This window comes from Phascolarctos cinereus, unplaced genomic scaffold, assembly GCF_003287225.1.
Source record: "Phascolarctos cinereus isolate Bilbo 61053 unplaced genomic scaffold, phaCin_HiC Scaffold_9;HRSCAF=440, whole genome shotgun sequence".
Taxonomy (NCBI): domain Eukaryota; kingdom Metazoa; phylum Chordata; class Mammalia; order Diprotodontia; family Phascolarctidae; genus Phascolarctos; species Phascolarctos cinereus.
Genome location: NW_027556402.1, coordinates 46,733,465 through 46,756,067, shown reverse-complemented (window position 1 = coordinate 46,756,067; position 22,603 = coordinate 46,733,465). Strand labels below are relative to the sequence as shown.

Sequence of the window (22,603 nt, the reverse complement as noted above, 5' to 3'; positions counted from 1 at the left end):
ATAAACTATTATCCCAAAATTCCAGCTGTTTTAAAATCTGATATCTCTTTTGTGCTAAATTAGCAAGGTAAAAAACTCTGAATAGAATTAGTTGGCCTTTAAAAGAAATAATGCCTGAGGGGGTGAGGCAGACCATGGATTGGTGGCCTGGTGTTCTTTGCTAGCAATTAACTTTAAGAGAGTATATACATATACATATATATACATATATATAGAGAGAGTGTGTATTTATGTGTATAATTTATTTATATTTAGCACAAATATATACACATATATATATATATATATACACACATACATATATATGAGTGTATTTATTTATGTTTATAATTTATTTATATTTAGCGCACACACGTGTATATAGTGTTTAACCTCTGTAATCCTCAATTTTCTCATCTGCAAAATAGGCTTAAAATAGTATCTACTTATCGTATTTTGTGAGGAGCAAATGGGATAATGTATGTAAAAGCTGTTCACAAACTTTAAAGTGCCATATAAATTTTAGCTATTAGAATTTCTACATCTTTTACGCAGGGTTCTAGAGGTCCCCTTGAGAAATTGGGGCATTTACCTCTTCCTTACTGCCATTGGCTTTCATTCCCTTTCTGGTTGTGTCCCCTCCCCCCCACACACTATTAGCCACCAGTGACTAACACCCCAGTTCCATCTAACCAATTAACATCCACTTGCTTTTACAAAGGGATATTTACTTTGATGATTAAGCAAGAACAGAAGAGCAAATATTTTCCCCCAAAACTTGGGGGCACTCTCTTCCCCAGGGATTCCTTAACTTTCTCCATTGGTACTCTTTTTCCTGTTTTGGCAAGGGGCGGGGGTTGTGTTTCATGGCCTGAGGACACACATAGTGCAAAGTGTGCGTGCTTTGTGTTCAGAACCAAGGCTGCTGTGAAGTTGTGCAATGCGACACAGGCAAGAGCTGCCAGACACACCTCGGAGTCATTATATGTTTGATTTGTAATTAATTTTTGGTCGTTGCACATTCAGAAACCTTATACTGTCATCAAATGTCATGACCTGCAGTTTAAGAAGGGCTGTTCTATACCACCTGAGGCTCTGAGGAGAGTGGGCTCAGACTTAACACAGTTTCCTTGTAATATTGGGCTTTCCAAGCTCAGGTTCAAATGCAGCATCCCTACCAGAAACAGTCCTTATCTCAACTCCTCTGGGCTGAGAACCAAAGATAGTTAGCTTCTCAGGGGGCTGATGCTTAGCTGACTGCAAAACTTATTACGAATTTGAATCCTGGATTCCCAAGCTTCCAGGTCCTCTTTAGATTTTTGGAAATTTACAAGGTTGGAGGCCCCAATTTCCTACACTTAAAATGAAAAACAACAAATTCTGAGGCAGAGAAAAACTGCGGCCCATACTCATAGGGCCACATGTTTCTCTCAGAAGGAAAAGGCTTAAGATCTTCCCCCTTACAGCCTTGTGTCTCACTAGACACTGTCGGCAAAGGAGTCAAACGAGGAGTACTGGTCCAATCAAAAGAGAGGAAGAAGCTGAGGGCAACTAAGATCTTCTGAAAGTATCTACAATTGTGTTTCCACAACTGTAGGCAATCAGATGGGCTACTGTCTCCCACATGGTAAGCAGACCAGTTGCAGAATGTCTACACATGCTCCAAAGGCACTTCCATGACATGCCATCGTGACCCTCCACAAAACTGGCTCCTCTGAGTGAGAGTTGCATTAGGAGTATTCTGTTCATGCTCATAAGGAATGGGCTCATTGGTCAGCCCCTTATGGTACTAGGAATAGCATTAGACTTCATCCAATTTATTCCTCTTGAAATTACTTTGAATATCAGTCAACAATCAATCAATAAGCATTTCTTAGCACCTATAATGTGCCGGGCATTGTTTGAACTCCTGGGGATATAAGGTAACATAAAAAACAGTCCCCTGCTCTCAAGGAGCTCACAGTCTAATGGAGGAATTTATTGAATTACTTATGTACGTATTGTATTCCTCCAACTGTCTCCCCCTCTTTCCCTTCTGGAGGGCAAGGACCATTTTGTGTTTTTATTTGCAACCTTACACCTAATAGGTGCTTTCAAAATGTTTGTTGAATCTAAATGTATCTAGTCCTAACCTTCTCATTAAAGAAATGAAAGAACTAGTACCTATAGCGGTCAAATGATTTGTTCAAGGATACACAGGTGTTAAGTAGCAAAACTGTTTTTAGTATATAGGTCCAATTATTCGAAAATCCGGTATTCATTTTAAGAAGTAGATACTACCATTCCAGAGAACTATAACCAAATGTTAACTGATCAAAGAGAAACTATTGACTGAATTAATTCTTTTTTTTTTTTTTGGTGAGGCAATCGGGGTTAAGTGACTTGCCCAGGGTCACACAGCTAGTAAATGTCAAGTGTCTGAGGTTGAATTTGAACTCAGATCCTCCTGACTCCAAGGCCAAAGCTTCATCCACTGCGCCACCTAGCTGCCCCAACTGAATTCATTCTTAAAAGTCTATTGTTTTAAGTTTAAAAAAGAGAAAAGGAAGGAAGGAAAGAAAAAGGAAAGAAAAGAGGAAAGCAGGAGAGAAATGGGAGGGAAGGAATGAAGAGAAAAAGCAAGAAAGATAGGAGAGAAAAAAGGAAGAAGGGGAAGAGAAAGAAAGAAAGAAAAAGAAATCAGAAAGGAAAAGGGGCTTCAAATTGAACTTTTTTTTTAATTAGCATGCAATCAGGGTTAAATGACTTGCCCAGGGTCACACAGCTAATAAGTATCTAAGGCTGGATTTAAAGCCGGGTTCTCCTGACTCCAGGGCCAGTGATCTATCCATGGCACCACTCCAGTTGTCTGGCCCCAGATGGCTCCAGAGGAGAAAGTGAGGCTCGTGACTTTGCCCAGCCCTCCCTCACTTAAATCCAATTCACTGGCAAGTCATGCCATCACCTCCATGATATCATGGGCCTCTTTGAGAACAAAGGACAAAGAACAGCAGTCTTCAAAAAGATACATTCACCATTGTCTAGATGGTAATAAAATGGAATTAGAACTACTACACTATAGATATTCTATGCCAGTATGCTGTGCGCACCTGCACCCATTCCCCATCTCTCTCTTATAGTGCTGCTTCAATAATTCGCCAGATTGTTGGGCTTACTGCTGTAGTGTGTAGATATCCTTTTTGATCTCATCTTTGTTGTAGGGATGATGGATCTGGGGCGTGATTAGATAAACTTAGTAGCTAAGATTTGCCAGATCATTAGTGAAACCAAGTAACTGATCTCACATGTGATGGGGAGAGAATTGTAATTCATTCTCTTAAAATGTTCTTCATACATGTTACAAATATATTCCATTCTTTCATTCATTCATCCATCCATGCACAGATTCAGTCAGTATCAATCAACAAGCACATGTGAAATGTCTATTATGTGCCAGCCAAACTAATAGTCTCTGCTTTCAAAGTGCTTACGTTGTAATGGAGGAGACATAGCTAAGTACATAGAAGACATGTACAAAATAGATAGGAGGCAACCGTAGAGGAGATGGCATTAGCAGCAACAGTGATCAGGAAAGGCCTCCTGCTAGAAAAGGTGGTAGTTGACCTGAGTTTTCAAAGAAACCAAGTATCAAGCTGAGGTGGGAGAGCATTCTAGGCATGGGCTACAGCCCGTGCAATGGCGGAGAGATAGGAGATGGAGATTTGTGTGAGGCACAAGAAGTAGGACGATATGGCTGTCAATATGGAAGGTAGCAGCAACGTGTAAGAAGAATGGAAAGGTAGCAAAGGGCCAGGTCGTGAAGAACACTGAATGATAAGAAGAGGGATTAATACTGATCAGAGAGGTAATAGGGAGCCAATGGAGTTTGTTGAAAAAGATGTGGAAATCACATATGATTATTATCTATATTCTATCACAATTTTATTTATTTCGTTAAATATTTCCCAATTGCATTTTTAGCTGCAAATACTTCTGGTCTAGTTGTCACTGTTGAATCATTTCAGTCATATCTGACTCTCTGTGACCCCATTTGGGATTTTCTTGGCAAAGATACTGGAGTGGTTTGCCATTTTCTTCTCCAGCTCATTTTACAGGTGAGGAAAATGAGGCAAACACGATTAAATGACTTGCCCAAAGTCAAACAGCTAGTAAGTGTCTGAGGTTACATTTGAACTCAAGTCCTCCTGACTTGATAGCCCAGCTGTCTATCCACTGTACCACCTCTGGTGTAGAGAACAATACATTTAGGCAGGTTCAGAAATGGTAGGATGCCCAGATCCAAAGAGTATTTATTGAGAGATTAGTGTCAACTTTTAAGGAGGACCCTAGTGCACTCCTTCAGGGACCAGGTCTTGGTCTGGTATTACTTAAGAATTTTATCATGACTTGAATAAAAGCATAAGAGGGATGCTTATCAAATTTGTAGCTTATGTGATGCTGAGATGTATGAAAAAGATGTTGGATTATGGGATATAACAAATGTTGACAACAAACAAGAATTGGCCAACTCTAATGGGATTTAATAGAGATTAATGTAAAGGCCTATACATGACTGGAGAAAAATCAACTTCACAAGAACAGAATGGGCAAAGCATAGCCAATCAATTCTTTATGTGAAAAACATCAAGAATTTTAGTGATTTGCAAGCTTCTTAAGTGTCCTAAAGCGATATAAAAGCCTAAAAGCCATTGCTATCTTAACTTATATTGAGAAATATGTAGGATCTAGAATGAAGGAGGTCATTGTCTAGGCCTGAGCAGCATATTTTGGGAAGCCCAATGACAGCTTGGCCCAAGTTCATTAATAGATAATCAAGATGGTGATTACAGTGGAGACTGTGCCAGGTTGGGATCAGGTGAACAACCCTCAAAGCATGATAACTGTTTTCAGCATCTGAAGGTCTATTAAGTGGAAAAGAGATTAGATTTATTCTGCTGGTTTTAGATGAAAAATCCAGAAACAATGAGTAGAAGCTTCACTGAGGTTGAGTTAGTCTTGTGTAAAGAAAGCTTTGGTGTACAAATTAAGAAGATTTGGCCCTGAAATATTTAAGCAAGCTACTGAAAAATCAAAAACGGGAAATGGGCAACAGAAATGACATTCACACCCACTATACTAATTTCATCTGGATATTAAACCTTTGTAAATTAACTGTTAAAATAAGGATGCTGAAAGATCCCAGAAAGTAGCTTAGTAAGCAAACATTTGACTTACCTGACAGAGAGAGATTGTGGAAGGCTGCACTATATAATCAACAAAAACTCCAAAGAAGAATAACAGTAAAGGACGTCCTTAAACAATTGTAAGAAAGAAAGGAAGAAGGGTTGAGAATGAGGGATGGCAGAGAACAGCCAAAGTGCTCCATTAGAACCTTCATGATATTGGGAGAAAGTAAGAAAGATCTCTACAAACCACAGTATACATGATACCTTGTTCGATCCTCACGGCAACCTCGTGAAGTGGAGGCCATCGTTATCCCCATCATTATCTCTTATTGTGTCCAGATGAGGAAATTGAGGCTGAGCAAATCTAAATGGTTTACTTTGGGTCACACAGTTAGTAAATGTCTGAGGCAGGCTTCAAATTCAGTCTTCCTGAGATTCTATCTACTGGACCACTTAACGATCTCCTAATTGAGAGACATGAACTTTGTAATTGAAAGAATACAAGGTTTACTTGCATGGCACCAGGACTTTTGTTCTATATTTTAATTTTACTCAACTGTTTTTGTTTATGCAAAGCCTCCAACAATTCAATAATGAACTCACGGATTTGGAGGGAAAATTACTGTTGGGGGAGGGGAAAACCAGGTTGATTAAAGGTTTCACTTTTCATCAGGTTATTTGGTTCTTCTGAGTGTTTAAAAATAATCTCTGAAATTTACTTGTGTCAATAATTGATCAAAGACTGAACTTGGATCAAAGATCATCATGAGCTATATTTGTGAAATGTCATTTTTGGTGAAACTTACATCCAATATTCATTCATTCTTTTTTTTTTATTTAAGAAGCATTTATTAAATGTCAAGCACTGGCAAATGCTGGGGAAACAAGAAAAAATGAAGCATATAATTAGCAGATATTCTATGGGCTTCTGCTTATATGAAAAATCTAGAAATGGCTCATTAAATGTCACCATCCCCCAAATCCAAATGATCTATTTTTAAATGAACTGATTTTTCAATATAAAACTTTTAAATGCAAAACTTTAAAAATATAACAGCATAAAAATGGATGGAGCACATGTTCTAGAGTCAGGAGGACTGAGTTCAAATCTGACCTTAGACACATACTAGCTGTGTGGCCCTGGGCAAATCACTTAACCCCAATTGCTGTCTCTGTCTCTCTCTGTCTCTCTGTCTCTGTCTCTCTCTCTCTCTTCTCTCTCTCTCTCTCTTCTCTATATATATATATATATATATATATATAATATATATATATATATATATATATACATATATATATGCATATATATATACATATATATGCATATATATGTGTATATATATATACACATATATATGTATGTGTGTGTGTGTGTGTGTGTCTGTACTAGCATATCCGATTTGATATTCTTAGTTAAAATTAGTAGTAGTTAGTCAAACAGACATAGGACCGAGATTTAAATCTACAATCTACTGGGGGAAGGTCATTAATGTATTTTTAAGATCTGCTGTTGGTTGTTGCAGAACAATGACTGTCCTGCTAATATCAAATTTTTATTTGATCAACCTCATTCAATTCACTTCAAATAGTTGCAATTACATTAATCTTCAGAGTATGCTATGAAGAAGTAGTTTTCTGCAAAGTACATTGTCTCCAGGCATCATCAAAATGCCTCCAAAAGTATGTTCTAAGAATGTGAAGATAGGTACTTTCAGGAAATGAATGAGTTAAGACTCACTCATAGAAAAACATTTAGAGTGATTAGCTGTTGGCAATCTTTCCTTTTGTGATCAATTTATAGCATATTGCAAAGATCTTGTGTGGCTAAACTATGCATTCAAAAAGCCACTGAGAATCTATATGTAAAAAGGAGGAAGAAACAATTTAAGAAGATGAGTCTGTGCTTCAAGTTCAAGTCCAAGTAAGTCAGTAGTGAAGCTGGGTATACAGAAACATCTACTTTGTACAGTATATACAACCAGCAGAGTAGATCCCAAGTATGCGCAAGTCTTCATGACTTTGGATATATTCAGTACCATCATCCTGTTCAGATATAGAGCTCCTTCTTAGAAAAAACAGAGTACATAATTTACCATGGGGTGGCCTATTTACAGGATACAGGAGAATACCTCACTGATTGTTTCCCACAGTTATCAAATCCAAGCAGCAATTAAAATCCAAGATACAACATGACTTTGCATGGGTAGATGAACTGGTCCCTCTACCATATGTAATCCTGTAAAATATTAAATAATCTATTCAGGGCTAATTCTTTTGGAGAATTTTGTTTGTAAAATACAATTTTAGAGTTTTTTGAAAGATTTTTACTGAAGAATATTAGATGATAGAACCTTCTACTTGTTTATACGGAAGGAAATTATTCTGGGGATGGGAAACAATATGACCCAGTGGAAAAGAGCAATATACTGGGAGTTGAGAGACAGATACAAATTTGAGCTTGGTCTCTAACTCAGTGTGACCTTACCATCCTGTCTATTCACTAAATTGGGATCATAATATTTCTATTTACTTCGCGGAATTGTTAGGAGGATAGGCTGTATGAGAAGATGCTGTGAAACAATTTGATGCTAACAGCTACATTTTGGTAATATAAATTAATTTGGGGAAATGAATGCAAATTTAATTTTGAGAAGAAAAACTACATTATAATTCAGAACAAAGTGTTTGTATTCTCCCTGAAGTACCTAGCAGGATCCAAATAGTCAGTGCTCAACCAATATTTCTGATTAATTGATTATAGGGAGTCCAGAAAACTTTTATTGAAAAGTTCAGATTAAGAGAATCAGCGGCATACACAATGGAAAGTTCTGTATTGAGAATCAGAGTTGTTGAGGTCAGTTTCTATTTCATCTACTTAGTCCTGTTCCAAGTCACTCGGAGTCATTTACAACAGAATGAGCTTCAGTTTTATCATCATCAAATGATGGATTGGATTAGATGCCATTCATGTCTATTCCAGCTCTAAAGCCCTCAGTCCTTTGAGCCTATTGATAAAAAAGGAACATAGATTAGTAGTTTGAATAGGGATGGATATGTAAGAGTTAACTTTTTTTCATTTCTGGGAACATGTATAATTGGAGAGCATATTTCAAAAATTCTCTCATATACCAGTATTACTATCTTGTTTTTTTTTTTTTCTGGTGAGGCGATTGGGGTTAAGTGGCTTGTCCAGAGTCACATAGCTAGTGAGTGTCATGTGTCTGAGGCCGAATTTGAATTCAGGTCCTCCTGACTTCAGGGCCGGTGCTCTATTCACTGCATCATCTAGCTACGCCTATTTTGCTTTTCTTGAAGTGACCCGGGAAAATGTTAACTACCAAAAATTGAGTTGCATTTCTAGATTGTGGTCCTTGGATCTCTGGATCTACTAATTAGTAATAATAAAATAAAAATAAAAAGTAATAATAAATCCCATTCTGGTCATCATATTGGATATATGTCAAAAATGTGTCAGATTGCAATATTTAGCTTTTCTTAAAGAAGTGAAAAATACAATTAGGAGGCTACTAGCTGGACCATCCTTCCTCAGCCTTCCCAAATCCTTAATGTGTATTTCCTCCAAAGTACTCTGCAATAAAATACTTTCACTCATACAGTGCCAAGCATAAAGGAATAAGCCTTTATAATGAAACATTGATTAGCAGTCAAGAAATCTGGGATAAAAGAGGCAGCTATTCAGTTAGTAAATGAAGAATATTGTTTTCAATCGAGGAGAATGAAAAAACATCAAAGGGCACTATAAAATAAATGTAAAGAAGCATATATAAGCAACAACGGGACTGTTTGAGCAGCTCTGCACTAAGACGATTGCTTAATCATAATGATATGTAAAGAGCATTGTAAATTGTTAAATATTACATAGATGCCAGTTATAATTATTAGCATTATTATAAGCCTTGTTGGTTTTTCTAGATCAAGCTAATATATTCTGAGACTATTATGGACATGGAACCCATGTCACACCATATGAAGGCAGTATGGAACAGTGGATAATCAGGATGTCTAGGTTCAAATTCTGATTCAGATATTAGCTGTGTTACCTTGAAAAAATCAACTTAATCTTTCTGTACTTCAGTTTCCTCAACTATAAAAGAAGAGTGTTGGATTTGGTGGCTTCCAAAGTCTTTTCTAGCTCTAAAGCTAGAATTCTGTGATCCTATAAGTGGAAGGAATGTAGTGTGACTTTCAGTTCAGGGAAAAGAGATGTCTGCTGAAAGAAGACGTTTTGACTTTTTCAAATCAGTTAGAATGTTAGTTACAGAGCCTATCCATTACCCCAAATTATTTAATACAGTCCAGATCACACAGCAATACTTATGGCACCAAGAGAACTTAAAGGAAAGAATTCTGCTCAATACTATGCTAGGCACCTCTCTTTTCAAGTCCCTGTTGTATATATTATCTATGGTGACACCATAGTGCATAGAGCGCTGGGCTTGGAGTCAGGAAGACTTATCTTGAGTTCAAATACGACCTCAAACACTTACTAGCTGTGTGACTTAATTAATTCTGCTTGTCTCGGTTCCTCATCTGTAAAATGATCTGGAGAAGTAAATTTCAAACCACTCTAGCATCTTTGCTAAAAAAGCCCCAAATAAGGTCACGAAGAGTCAGACACAACTGAAATGACTAAACAACACTGGAGGGTAAGCTCCTTGCGGGCAGGAAGTGTCTTTCTTTTTTTCATGTGTTTGTATCCTTAGGCTTAGCAAGGTGCCTGGCATATAGTAAACACTCAATAAATGCTTCTTGCCTTGCATTACTAGGGTCACATGGGTAGTATCTGAGACAGGATTGGAACCCAGGTCCTTTGACACCAGAGCCTGGGCTGTGCCACACGGCTTCCACTGCTGTTCAGACTTCTTAGGTGTTTAGCATCTCAGTCATCCTGAGAAGCATCAATAAAAGAAAAAGGGAGTAACTAATTGGAGTAGACTGTGTGGCAATGTAGTAGAATAAAACAGAATCCCTGGTTGTGTATAAAGAGCATCTGGTGTTGTAAGCTATGAGGAAAACTCTTTTGCAAAGCATTTTGTGGAAAGGCCTGATGATAACATGGGCCATCATTACTTAGAGCCTCAGACTTTGAATTCTTGTTAGGGCGATGAATGAAGGAAGGAAGGAAGGATGAAATGAGCTAGTATGTATAGGTATATAGCAAATCTTAATGTGCTATATAAATATTAGTTATTACCTGATTGCTATTGTGGAAAGGGAAAAGGAGGATTATTACATTACACACAGACAGAGCATAGTAACCTTAAACTGGGTTGGGAGATGGGGAAGGGGGAACTTTCTACATTGTGGGATATTTCCTGACAGATCCACGTATCTTAGATATTGAAAAAGACAGTGCCTCTGCCCATATTTATACCAATATTTTTTCCCAAAGAATTTGAAATTTGGAAGGGACTTTGGAAGACACTTCATTTAATTTACCACATAATGCGTGCATTCCCTCTGCAACACATTTAACAGAGAGATACCGAGCTTCTGATATCAAGTTCACTATCTTACCAGGCAGCCCATTCTATTTGGAGACAGCTTAAATGACTTTTATAGTCTTCCTTGAATCACATAACATTTTGCCATCCTATAATTTCCATGGGGCAGCTAGGTGGTACAATGGATAGAATGTCAGGCCTGAAGTCAGGAAGATGAGTCTTCCTGAGTTCAAACCCAGCCCCAGACATTTACTAACTGTGTAATTCTGGGCAAGTCACTTAACCCCACTTGCCTCAGTTTGTAAAATGAACTGGAGAAGGAAATGGCAAACCATTCCAGTATCTTTGCCAAGAAAACCCCAAATGAAGTCATGGAGAATAGGACACAGCTAAAACAACTGAACAACAAATAATTTCCATCTATCATGGAAAATGGTGAGGTAAAGAATAATTCTAATACTTCTTGCTGACTGCCCTTTAACTATTTGATGGAAGCCATCATCCTTCCCATCCTCAATGCTCTTCTCTAGGTTAAGTGTCCAAAGCTGATTAAAACTCTTCTTTTACAGAATATAGTCTTACCTCCTGTCACCATCTTTGGGGCTCACTTCTGAGTGTGTGCCTGCTTGTCAACACGACTCTCAAAATATAGTGGCCAAAAATGTACGACCTAGATTTGATCTAACCATTTGGTACTAGCACCTCATTTGCTCTACACACAATACAGCCTAAGAATACAATGATATTCTGACAGCTGCAAGTTTGCAATTAGTTAAACTTTCACAGTTCCCCACCCCAAATGAACTATGGTCAAATTCTGTCTCCTCTCTTCTATTATTTTGTGGTTGGTTATTTTGAAATTGAAGTGAATGATTTCACATTTGTCCCTATTAGATTTTATCGTGTTAGCTTCACCGTATTTTTCTAGCCTATATTTTTGGATCCTGATTTTGTTAGCCAATGAATTAGAGACCAAGTGTCTTTGCCCAAGTGGTTAATGATAATATTGAACAGAATAAATTTGAGTATGAAGTCTTGGGCTGCATCACTGAAAACTTTGATCCAATCTATTATTAATCAGCATTTTTTCTGGCTGTGGCTGTTCAACCAGTTATGAATCCAACTTACTGTTTTACTGTCCAGCCTATATTTCTTGGACTCATCCATCAGAATATTATAATATCATGAATGTAGGTTGACATTTCTTTGATCTACCAACATAATCTAGCAGTAGGACTAATTCAATATTTTATTATCATTTTACTTTGAAATAAATATCCTGTCTCTATTTTCTCTGCCTTATGGATTTAAAAAATGCAATCTTCAATTGACTCAGCTTGGTCCTTCAAGGTAGGCTTAAATTTCAATCCTCGTGGTCAGGGCCCTGGAGCTTCTCCTCCTCCTCAACCTCTGACCCACCACCCTTCACCCAAAGGCCAGTCCTGCCACAATGAACAAATACTTAACTCAGATCATCATGATGGGGGTTCAGGTGGTTGGAAGGGCCTTCGCCCAGGCACTCCGGCAGGAATTTCTAGCCAGCCAGGCAGCAGCTGATGCTCATGGGCAAGCCAGTCATCAATCAGTCGGCAGCTGTACCTAACCTTTCTGGACTTAGCCTTCAGGAAGTCCAGCAGATCCTCAATGTCTCCAAGCTGAGCCAAGAGGAAATCCAAAAGAACTTTGATCATTTATTTGAGGTAAATGCTAAATCTGTGGGTGGCTCCTTCTACCTGCAGTCAAAGGTGGTGCAAGCTAAGGAACGGCTAGATGAAAAGCTTAAAATCCAGGCTCAGGATGAGAGTGATAGAGGTCAGCAGCCCAAAACGGTAACCTCCTATCCTTGCCTATCTTTGCCTCAGTGTGAATTATTTATAGCTCAGTAATAAATAGCTTTTCTGCAAAAAAAAAAAAATTCAATCCTCCTAGTTATAGCAGCTATATTAAAAGAGAAAGTGGGATTCACCTGGTCAAGATGCTGGCACCTGGTGGTGACATTTTTCCTAAGTATTCACAAATCATGCCTTTGATAATCAGTCTCAGAACTTTGCTAGGGACTGATGCCGGGGATCATTAATTTATAGCTCATGGGATAGAATTTTTTCACCTTTTTAAAAAGTGAGCATCTGCTTGTTTCTAATCTTCTTGAACCTTTGTCCCACCACAAGAGTGCCCTAGGTATCAGTTCCAGTAGCCTCAAGTGTCACTTGCCTGAGCTAAAAGCCTTGAGCTAATTTAGAACTGTTAATTAAACTTGAACTGATTCACAGCTCTTGCAATCTCCTCCTCTATTCCCTCTGTTGTTAATGTTTTGTTTTATTTTGAGACTGGGACTCTTTAGCATGCCCAGACCGGACGCCCAGCAGCCACTGATCACCATGGAAATTTTGACTTGATCTGTTTAAGACGTATGCTTGTTTGCCACATCTTAAGTAGCATGGTGGTCCTCTGCTCTCAGTGCTTCCATATTGGTGCCTGACTTAGTAAAGACATCTGATCAGCTTTAGCACTGTTGAAGACTCAGGCTGTCCTGTATTAGGGACCATAATAGTACTATCTTTTTAGTCAAGATATATGAACAAACAAAGAAGGCTGAAATCAAATAGGAGATGAATAAACCCATTTTCTCTCCATTTTCTGTTAATCCTACCCAGTCTGACTTAAGCAATGGACCTGTACTTTCTTTCTGTACCAGTCTCCTCTTCTATAGGAAAGAAATATGGCAGAGAAGGTTGAAATGAAATAGGAGTGTAGTAAATACACTCTTTGTTTTCAATGGGAGCTACCCTATCTGACCCAGGCACTGGGCTTGTCTCTTCTCTTTTCTTTCAGCATCCTCTTCCATAGAATAGGAATAATAATTATTTTGAAGCAATATGAGTAAAAATTGAAGTATAAATGTTTCCCTCTCGATGACATAAAACATTTGAGCTTATTGATTCTGTTCCATCTCTCTCTTTAGGAGTTTGCCAACAATTTCAATAGATAGTAGAGTACTGAAAATAGCACTACACCCCTCTCCCCCTTCCTCTGCTTGGATTTCACTGTCAGTCCTCCATCTCCTTGCTGGTGGTCTCAAGGCTTACAAGGGAACAAAATATATAGCTCCTCCTGAAAAAAAATGACCCATGTGCTTTGCACATTCATACGTTGATAATGACAGAAGACTTTCAAAAATAGCTTTTTAATTATGATAATTTTTCTACTTGCATTTTATTATAAACAAAATGCACACAGGCTTATAAATGAGGTTTGAAGGATTTTTAGGACTTTCTCCTAAGGATTTCATTTTCCAGTCTCCTTATTAAGTTGCCTATTCTTGGACGTAAGAATAAAAAGAGGTTTTACAATGTGCCATCCTCGGCAAGACTGTTGCTAACAATGGTCAAGAGGTTTAGTTTGCTTCCTAACAGATGAGAGTTAAATAAAAACATAAGTCCTTTCTTTAGAAAATTAGAATGGTTGAAAGTTTAGAAGGGTTGAGGAGCCAAATGGTAATAAGAAAACCCATAGAAATTAACCAGTTTTGGGTACAATTACAGATTTTGTACACAGGGATTATAATACGTCATGTAAAATTTTTAGTATCTAAGGTCTCTTCCCATATGTAATCTAGTGCATCCATATGTGAAAGGTGTCTGAAGGAGCAAAGTACTTGCATTCATTCTTTTTAAAAAGTCATTATTTATGTAGCATATGATCACAAAATTAATAACTTTGATCACTATGTAGTTCAGCAGGAGGAGGGTTATGTCATAGATGTCAGCTTGTTACTGGAGTCAGCATGCTCAGTTATCGGTCTTTGCCAAGTTGTTGGATCAAATTGCTTATATTACCTCCTAATCATAATGCACCACTTAATCAGCCTTGACTTGTACCTCATGTATTTTCTGTTCCTTAAGTTTTGGATTTAGAGCCCACCAGCTTCCAAAAAGATCAAAGCAGTTATTATTTTAAAGTTACTCAGCTCTCTCTCTCGCTCTCTATCTCTCGCTCTCTCTCTCTCTCTCTCTCTCTCTCTCTCTCTCTCTCTCTCACTCGCTCGCTCTCTCTCTCTCGCTCTCTCTCTCTCTCTCGCTCTCTCGCTCTCTCTCTCTCTCTCTCTCTCTCTCTCTCTCTCTCTCTCTCTCCCTCTCTCTCTATCTGTCTATCTCAGAAATGAGACCCAGATAGATGAAATGATTTGCCAAAGGTTACAAATTCCATTTTGGTAAGTGTTTACTTTAACTACAATAAGAACAACATAGTAACTCTGACACATACCATGTGACCTTGGGCAGCTAACTTCATCTGTATGGATCTTGCTTTTTTCATCTCTGAAACAGAAGGTTTTAGGGATAAGAACTTACTTGTGATTTCATTGGTACAAGGAGTTCCTGGTGAGGAAATCTTCTCTACCAATTCAGGTTGGCACTTTCCCAGTAATCTAATGTCTTAGATAGTTGCCCAGAGCACTGAGACTCTAAGTGACATGCTCAAAGTGACCCAGCCAGCATATCTAAGAAACAAGACATGAGTTCAGAACTTTCTGACTTTAAGGCCATCTCTGTATTCACTAGGAAAGGCTGCCTCTTTATGAGAATTTAATTGCTTTTTATTTAAGAAGAGCCATATGATTCTTGGTTTTACTGTTTTTAGATAAACTAATCCTGAGAGTTTTCTGCAATTACTTTTTAAGAACTCCAGTGATGAGCAGTTGAAATTCAAAACCCAATGGTTAATGCTAGAGGTTCCTAAGAACAATAAATATTTGTGCTATAAATATAACTCCCCTCCAATAACAAACATTTGGTATGTGTTTATCTACTGTGTTTATCATTATAAAATGTAAATGACAATAAAGAGAAAATTTGTAACAGAAATGAAATGGGAAGGGGTCAAACTAGGAAACTTGGAAGGAAGGGATAGGAAGGTAAGGAAGGAGGAAATGGGTAAACCTTTTCCTTTTATTGGATTTGAAATTGTGAATGAATTAAACTAGAATCTCTTTTTTTCCCTTGGAAACTTCCCTTATTCTTGGCCCCTTCATGTATCTGGCCAACAAATTCACCATCTCCTCTGTAAATTTTGAGTACAAATCTCATCGTAATTGTACAGAACCTGAATTCAGTTTGGATTTTCACAGCCCTTCTCATTCTTACTCCCTATCTTTTGACCAACATTCATTGCCTTTTCCAGAAGGTAAGAGTGGGAGGGAAGAGCCCAGAGGATAGACAAATCATCCGTTCTGGCTATGTTGTCAGCATCGTGGCTCTATAATTTAAGAAGAAATTGAGGCTTTCAACTCAGTGAAGTTTAGGGGCTATTTGTGAATTTGATTTTCCAGGCTCTCCTTTCTCACTGAATCACAGAATCACAGAGTTAGAAGGGACTTCAATGGCTAACTAGTCCAACCCATGCCTGTATAGGAGTGTCCCCCTTTCTCCTACAACACTGCCACCTTAGTCACCATCTAAGCTTCATTTGTAGACATTTAATGGAGAGGAACTCTGCACCTCCTGACCCATTCCACCTTTGGAATAGTTCTAATTATTAGAAAGTCTTCCTTACAATGGACCAAAGCCTGCCTCATTACAACTTTCATTCACTGTTTCTACTTCTTACCTGGAGGGCAGGATGAGAGTTTTTTTTTTTTAAAGATTGTGTATGCCTGTGATATGCTGGATGCCTCTGGAGTCTGGTCAAGCATCAGATAGCCAGACTGCAGATTCATAGTGTTTGTGTTGTAGGCCTGCTGGCATCATAGTGAAGCCTATATAACCTTTCTCAGAATACTGTTTTAAATGCATAAAATAAGATGCATGGGATTACAAAAGAAACTAATTATGTCAAAATACAATTACCAAAACATTAAAAAGACAAGTTCCCAGATTCCAGGTCAAGACTGCCTGCTCTAGGGCCAAACTAAACAAAGTTATACTCTTCCACATGAAAGCCCCTTAGAGACTTTAAAGGATCATGAGATCATAGATGAAGCGCCAGAAGGGACCTCAGCGGCCATCTAATCCAACCTTAGCATTTTACAGAAAAGGAAATTGACGTCCAGAGAGACTAACTAACTTGTCCAAGATGACAACAGGCAGTATTAGTGGCAGAATCTGAACCCAGGTTCTCTGACTCCAGAGCTAGTGCTTTTCTACCATATCATGCTGGCTTCAGGTCCTGCTGCTGACATACACTGGCTGTCTGACCAGTATCTGGGCAAGTCACTTAATTTCTCAATGCTCTATGCAAGATACTAAGACTCTAAAGTGCAGAGAAGGTGCTAATCTCTATTAGTAGAGGAAGTTTCCTCATTCTGGAGTTCCCTTTCCCAATAAAAGTCCAAGCCCAGTCCCTGTCCCTATATTTAGGCTGCCCCTCCTAGAAATAGCTATCATGCTGCTCTTCTTTTCTCCCCTTAACCACACAGATTATGGAACATTCACTCCGTAAGTCTGGTCTCTCTGACTTTGGGATGTTATAGTAGGAATACTTTATATGAGAATTTTATAAAAAAGAAAAATATCATGGAATACATATTTATATATACCTAAAATATGTGCAATGGGTTTACCAATTTACAATTTGCAAAGAGTTGCAGCTACATTTTTATTGCAGAAGAAACATGTGGAAGAGAGTTTTTGTTTGTTTGTTTATTTCCCCCAACATAGGTCTGTGACTCTAAGTATAAACCAGGAAGTCTTCTCCAGGAAAATGACTGAGTTGTAAAGATTTTAGCGCAGTCTATTGGTGGCTACAAAGTTCTTAGGGCTTGCAATGCCTTCACAAGTATAAAATAATTGAAGATTTATTGCCTTGAAGACAAACGGATCTGTTTAAATGAAATCCTACTTTATTAACGTGATGGCCTGGTCTTAGAAGTTTTTTTTTTAACATGATTGAAAATTTATGAAAAAATTAACATGATGTTAAAAACATGGTTCCTATAATTAAACATTAAGAATTTTTTTCCAACTCTGAAGAATTAAAAAAGAAAAACCCGCAACATTAATAGGCTTGTCAACATGATGGAAACCCATTTTTTGGAATGTTTTAATGAGGTTTAAAATCCTAGCTTCAGAAGAGAACCCAAAGTGGAACCAATCTTTGAGGAGCTCTGGTAATGAGAGGAGGGGCAAAAGGGAAGACTAAAGTGGGGTGATCTCAAATTTCATTTTAGTGACAAGTCTTCCGGACCAAAACTTTTTTGGAGTTGTTGATAAACATTTGAATGGTTGAATTTTAGTGTATTTTTTCCTATTTTTTTTTTCATCCTCCAATTGAAGTGTTATCAGTGCATGAAATGGTCATGTCTCTGAAAGAATTGAGGCAAGGTATCTGGAAAAACCACAATCTGTACACTGAATAGTCAAGAATTTAGTGGAAAGCTACAGCTATATATGTATGTATATGTGTGTATATATATATATATATATATATATACACACATATACATACATATATGTGTGTGTGTACATATATACATACATATGTATATATACAAACATATCTATACACATATATGTAGATACATATATAACTATATATGTAGGGATGGATGTATACATGTATATGCACACACATACATATACCTATACCTATACCCAGGAGAGCTAGGTGGCTCAGTGGATAGAGTATGGGGCCTGCAATCAGAAAGACTCATATACCTGAGTTCAAATCTGGCCTCTGACACTTACTAGCTGTGTGACCCTGGGCAAGTCACTTAACCCTATTTGTCTCAGTTCCTCCTTCGTAAAATGAACTAGAGAGGTAAATGGCAAAACACTCCAGTATCTTTCCCAGAAAATCTCAAACTGGGTCACAAAGAGTTGGGCATGACTGAAACAACTGAACTACAACAAAAATACCCAACTTTTACATTTAACACAGACACACACACACACAAGCATGCATCTGTGTTTAAGTATAAAGTCAATTGATTCAAGGTCATGTGCAGGTATTTTGTACCAAGGTGACTTCATATATTATTTGGGGGCACAAGAAATGTAAGTAACAGGAGGAAAAGGGTAAATGAACTGACTCTTGGGCTTCTTTAAAGTGGGCAGTGAACGATTCCATGTGTCCCATTTTGGTTTCAGGCCTAGTCTGATTCCCAGGAGAAGAAAACGTTGATCTCTTTGGGTTTCATTTGAGGAATCCCTCTTTAGTTTAGTGAGACTCATTGTGGATTCTCTCAGCCCTCTTCCAAGGAAATTGGCCCTGTGTCCAATCACATTCACTCATCAGACCGTGACTACAGCTTGTTATTAAATTAGTTTCCTATAGTACAACAGATATATGGCAATGTAAGGAAAAAAGCAGTGGGAAAGAAGGAAATAGAGGAAATAGAAGTTGGTAATTCCATTGATTTCTTCTCTTTAAACTAGTTAGCATCGTTAAGACCTACTGAACTGAAAGAGAAAATTTAAATAATATATCATAAGCATTAATCAATTCCCAAGACTGAGGGATTGGAGGGTGGGGGCAAGTTATATACTGTAGTCATAAGCATTTAGATACCAGTAGTGAGTACTCCCTTACGTTTAAGGCTGTAAATTATACTGGGTGGTCCTTTAACATAACCCTTTAATGTAATATGGCTTTATATGGGCTCCAGTTTTATGTGGGTCACCCTTTCTAAACTCAGTTCTGTCCCTGAGGCTACCTCTATATCTAAAGCTTTGGCTTTTTCCCACAACTGGCTTAATCTTTTTGCTCAAGTTAATCTGTCAACAAATCAATTCATATTTAAAAACAAAACCAATCAATGCATCTTTTAGTTGAATTACAACTTTTTTTTTAGCAAATTCATGGGTCAATTCAAGCAAAACCTTTGTGGTAATTATGCATAGAAGCTCAGTATAATATAACCTACAGCATACATTACAGGTAATGTGATATCCTTGAGTCTACTTTCTATCTTTGTAGGAGGCTGGATGTGTGTGTGTGTGTGTGTGTGTATGTGTGTGTGTGTGTGTGTAGCTTCATTACGCATATACAGACATAGAAGCATACACTCACAGAGTTGACAGACTTTGAGGTCAGGATCAACCATATGTTGGACTTTTATTAGTCCTCACTATTCCATGTTTTCATTTTTTGGTTCTTACATTTTTTGCCTTAACTATATGGTAGGGTCTTGCTTTACTTAACAGGTATGTTAAGTATGCAAAGGTCTGCAGATTTTTAATGAGTATTTTCTCATAAGATCACCTTGGGGAATGAAAGCAACCTTAGAAAGTAGCTCAGAGAATAAAAATACTGAGGGGAAAATGTGTGCTTTGAAAAGGGTGAGGGAGATGAGGGCACCTGTTCAGGATTGCTGAAGCCCGGGAGTAAAATACCTTGGGGAAAACAAAGAAGATTATTATTATTTGCTATTATCTGCCAGATAGATATACTTCAAGATTCCTATAGTCAGATATCCTCTTTCTGAGATTAAATTACATTTGGGAATTTAGTTCTGTGTTTAAGGCACACTTAATCCCTTTATCCTCATTAAACAAACATTTGAAGGAAAAGGCAAGCAGAATGAAGAGTTCTTCCCAGAACAACTAAGAGATTTACATGAAATGGAAAAAAAGCAATACCTTTGAACTGAGCCATTGCAAACCAAGCCTTTCTTACTACTATCAAAGTCCACATTTTTAGAGTCCCAGGGAAAGAAGAAAGAGATCAATCAGGAACATAAACTTATGAGAGACAATCAGACACTCATAAAAACAGCTTAACATAATGAATTTTTGTAATGTAGAGACCCTGGATATTTGAATTCAAATTCACTGGGGAAACCTCTTTACTCACTTGGAAAATTTTCCCACACAAGCAAATAAAATCACTGAATTCCCTGGTGACTTCAGAAAGTTGTAGACAGTCACTGGGCATATTTCCTTCTTAAAGTGAAGAGAGCACATACAGATTACAAAGGAAAAAAAATTCTATTGAGAACATTTCTTTATTTTAGGTATATTTTCCCCTTTTTACCACTTTTCTCTAAATTCCTGATTATAAAAATAGAACTAATGAGAAAAACAGGGAAAGTTGGATATGTTAGTCACAGAAGGAGTTTGTTAAATTAACATATCAAAAGATAGAATCAGACAAATCTCCCTATGGTTAGAAATATAAGTTGCCAACCAGTAGGCTCCTGAGAGTAGGGATTTTTACATTTTTGCCCTTGTATCTCTGGTTGCTAGCATGATACATGGCAAATAGTACATGCCTAATCAATGCTTATTGATTGATTGGGGTTTTTTGATCTATTTATTTTCAGATAATAGAAGTGGAGTGTAAGGTATGTATTTCCAAAATTCTGTTTGAGGGAACTAGAATTCACACTTTCTATATTGGGTCCTCAAAATACAGCTATCATGCAGACAATGCATAGGAAGCTCTTTCCAAATCTTGAAGTGTTATATAAATGTTAGCTCTTTGTAAAAAAATTAATGATGATGGAGTTTTGCTCTTTGGGGATGAGAAATAAATGAACTGGGGAATGCCTTCATAACCCTATTCTGATTTCTTACACATAGATGTGAATTTCACAAAGTATAGCCAAGGCTTAAAGTAGGTGTGATCTCAGATGTGATGTTTACTTGGAGAACATTGCAATTGAAATTTGGATTAGTATCCTTGGCTAACCCAGAAGTTAAAGAGCTGAAGGTTTGTTACAAATCCTTACTACATCTCTAAAGAAAGATAAAGGAAAAATAGTCCTATTTTAGGAGATAATGAGCTCATTCTATGTGAGGTCCTTAATGCAGCAATAGGGGACATCCATCAGCTCTTTTTCTAGGATCATGTGATCTAGAAATTGGGTGAGATCCACTCTGTGGTGCCATATATTCTGATCATTCAAAGGAACTCAAAAGGTTTCATCTGGGGAAGAGATGACTTGGGGGAAGAGTCTGATGGCTCACTTCAAGTATTTAAAGGACCATCATGAGGAAGAGGTATTAGATTTGTTCTACTTTGCCCCAAAAGATAGAATCAGCAGCAACTGCCAGCATTCCAAAAAGGCACATTTAGACTTGATGATAGGAAAAAGCTTCTTAACAATTAGAGCTGTCCAAAAGTGGATTGGGATGTCTTAACTGGTGGCAAGTGCATTTCTCCCTCCAGTAAAGGCTGGCTGACTACTTGTCAAATACTATATTAGGGGTCCCTTTTGGGTTTGTCCTCTTAATTCTCAAATTATATGTGAATCCATGAATATATGCAGGTTCTTTTACTTAGGATAACAAAATCACAGATCTGCAGCTGGAAGGGACCTCAGAGGCCGTGTAGTTCAACACCCTCATTTTGCAAATGAGGAAACTGAGATCTGTGGAAGTTAAGTAACTTACCAAGATCGTATAGGTAGTGTCAGGGACAGCATTTGAACCCACGTCCTCTGAATAAAGAACTACTGCTCTTTCTGCTGTATCATATTATCAGTAGTTCAGAAATGCACTACCAACTCTTCTGGGGTGTATGAGGGTATTCAAGGAGAACTAGCACCTTTAGTGTGAGAGCTTACTGAAACCTTTTTAGGGCTGCTCATCCACCTTTGGTGTCTACCTTGGCTCCAAGAAGTTGTAGTCCACGCAGTGGCCACACCCTAGTAAACTATAGATGAGTTAAACCAGGTTAAGGATAACCAATGAGTCTCAAACCCATTGGTGAGTTAGGAAGATGTCTACCCCAAGCATGTGAAGACTTCCCCTGCCAGAATGGGAAGATGAGAATAATTTGTTCCAGTAGCCATGAAGGTGACTGAAGCAAGAGCTGTGGAGCTCTTAGAGTTTGGTCAGACATCAAAGAAGCCAATGTCATCCACTGCATCCCAGTCCAATTCACTCATGAGTCAAGACTTTTCACCCTGTGATGTCATTGGTCTTCTTAAAAAATAAAGGAAAAACAACAATAACAACAACAGCCAATTCTTCCAAAGGATTCTCTCTGCTTATAGATAAAAGTTTATTTTACCTAAGATTGAGGACTTTCACTTTAGCATTCAACTAAATTATATTT

At 37.8% G+C, this 22,603-nt stretch overlaps 1 protein-coding gene and 1 pseudogene across 2 annotated transcripts in view; both read left to right on the top strand.

The window, feature by feature from the left end:
* Positions 1–22,603, top strand: part of DKK2 (dickkopf Wnt signaling pathway inhibitor 2) — a 152,514-nt gene that overhangs the window by 80,718 nt on the left and 49,193 nt on the right. The gene's annotated exons all lie outside the window — the stretch shown is intronic.
* LOC110218629 (mitochondrial import inner membrane translocase subunit TIM16 pseudogene) lies at positions 12,060–13,088 on the top strand (annotated as a pseudogene).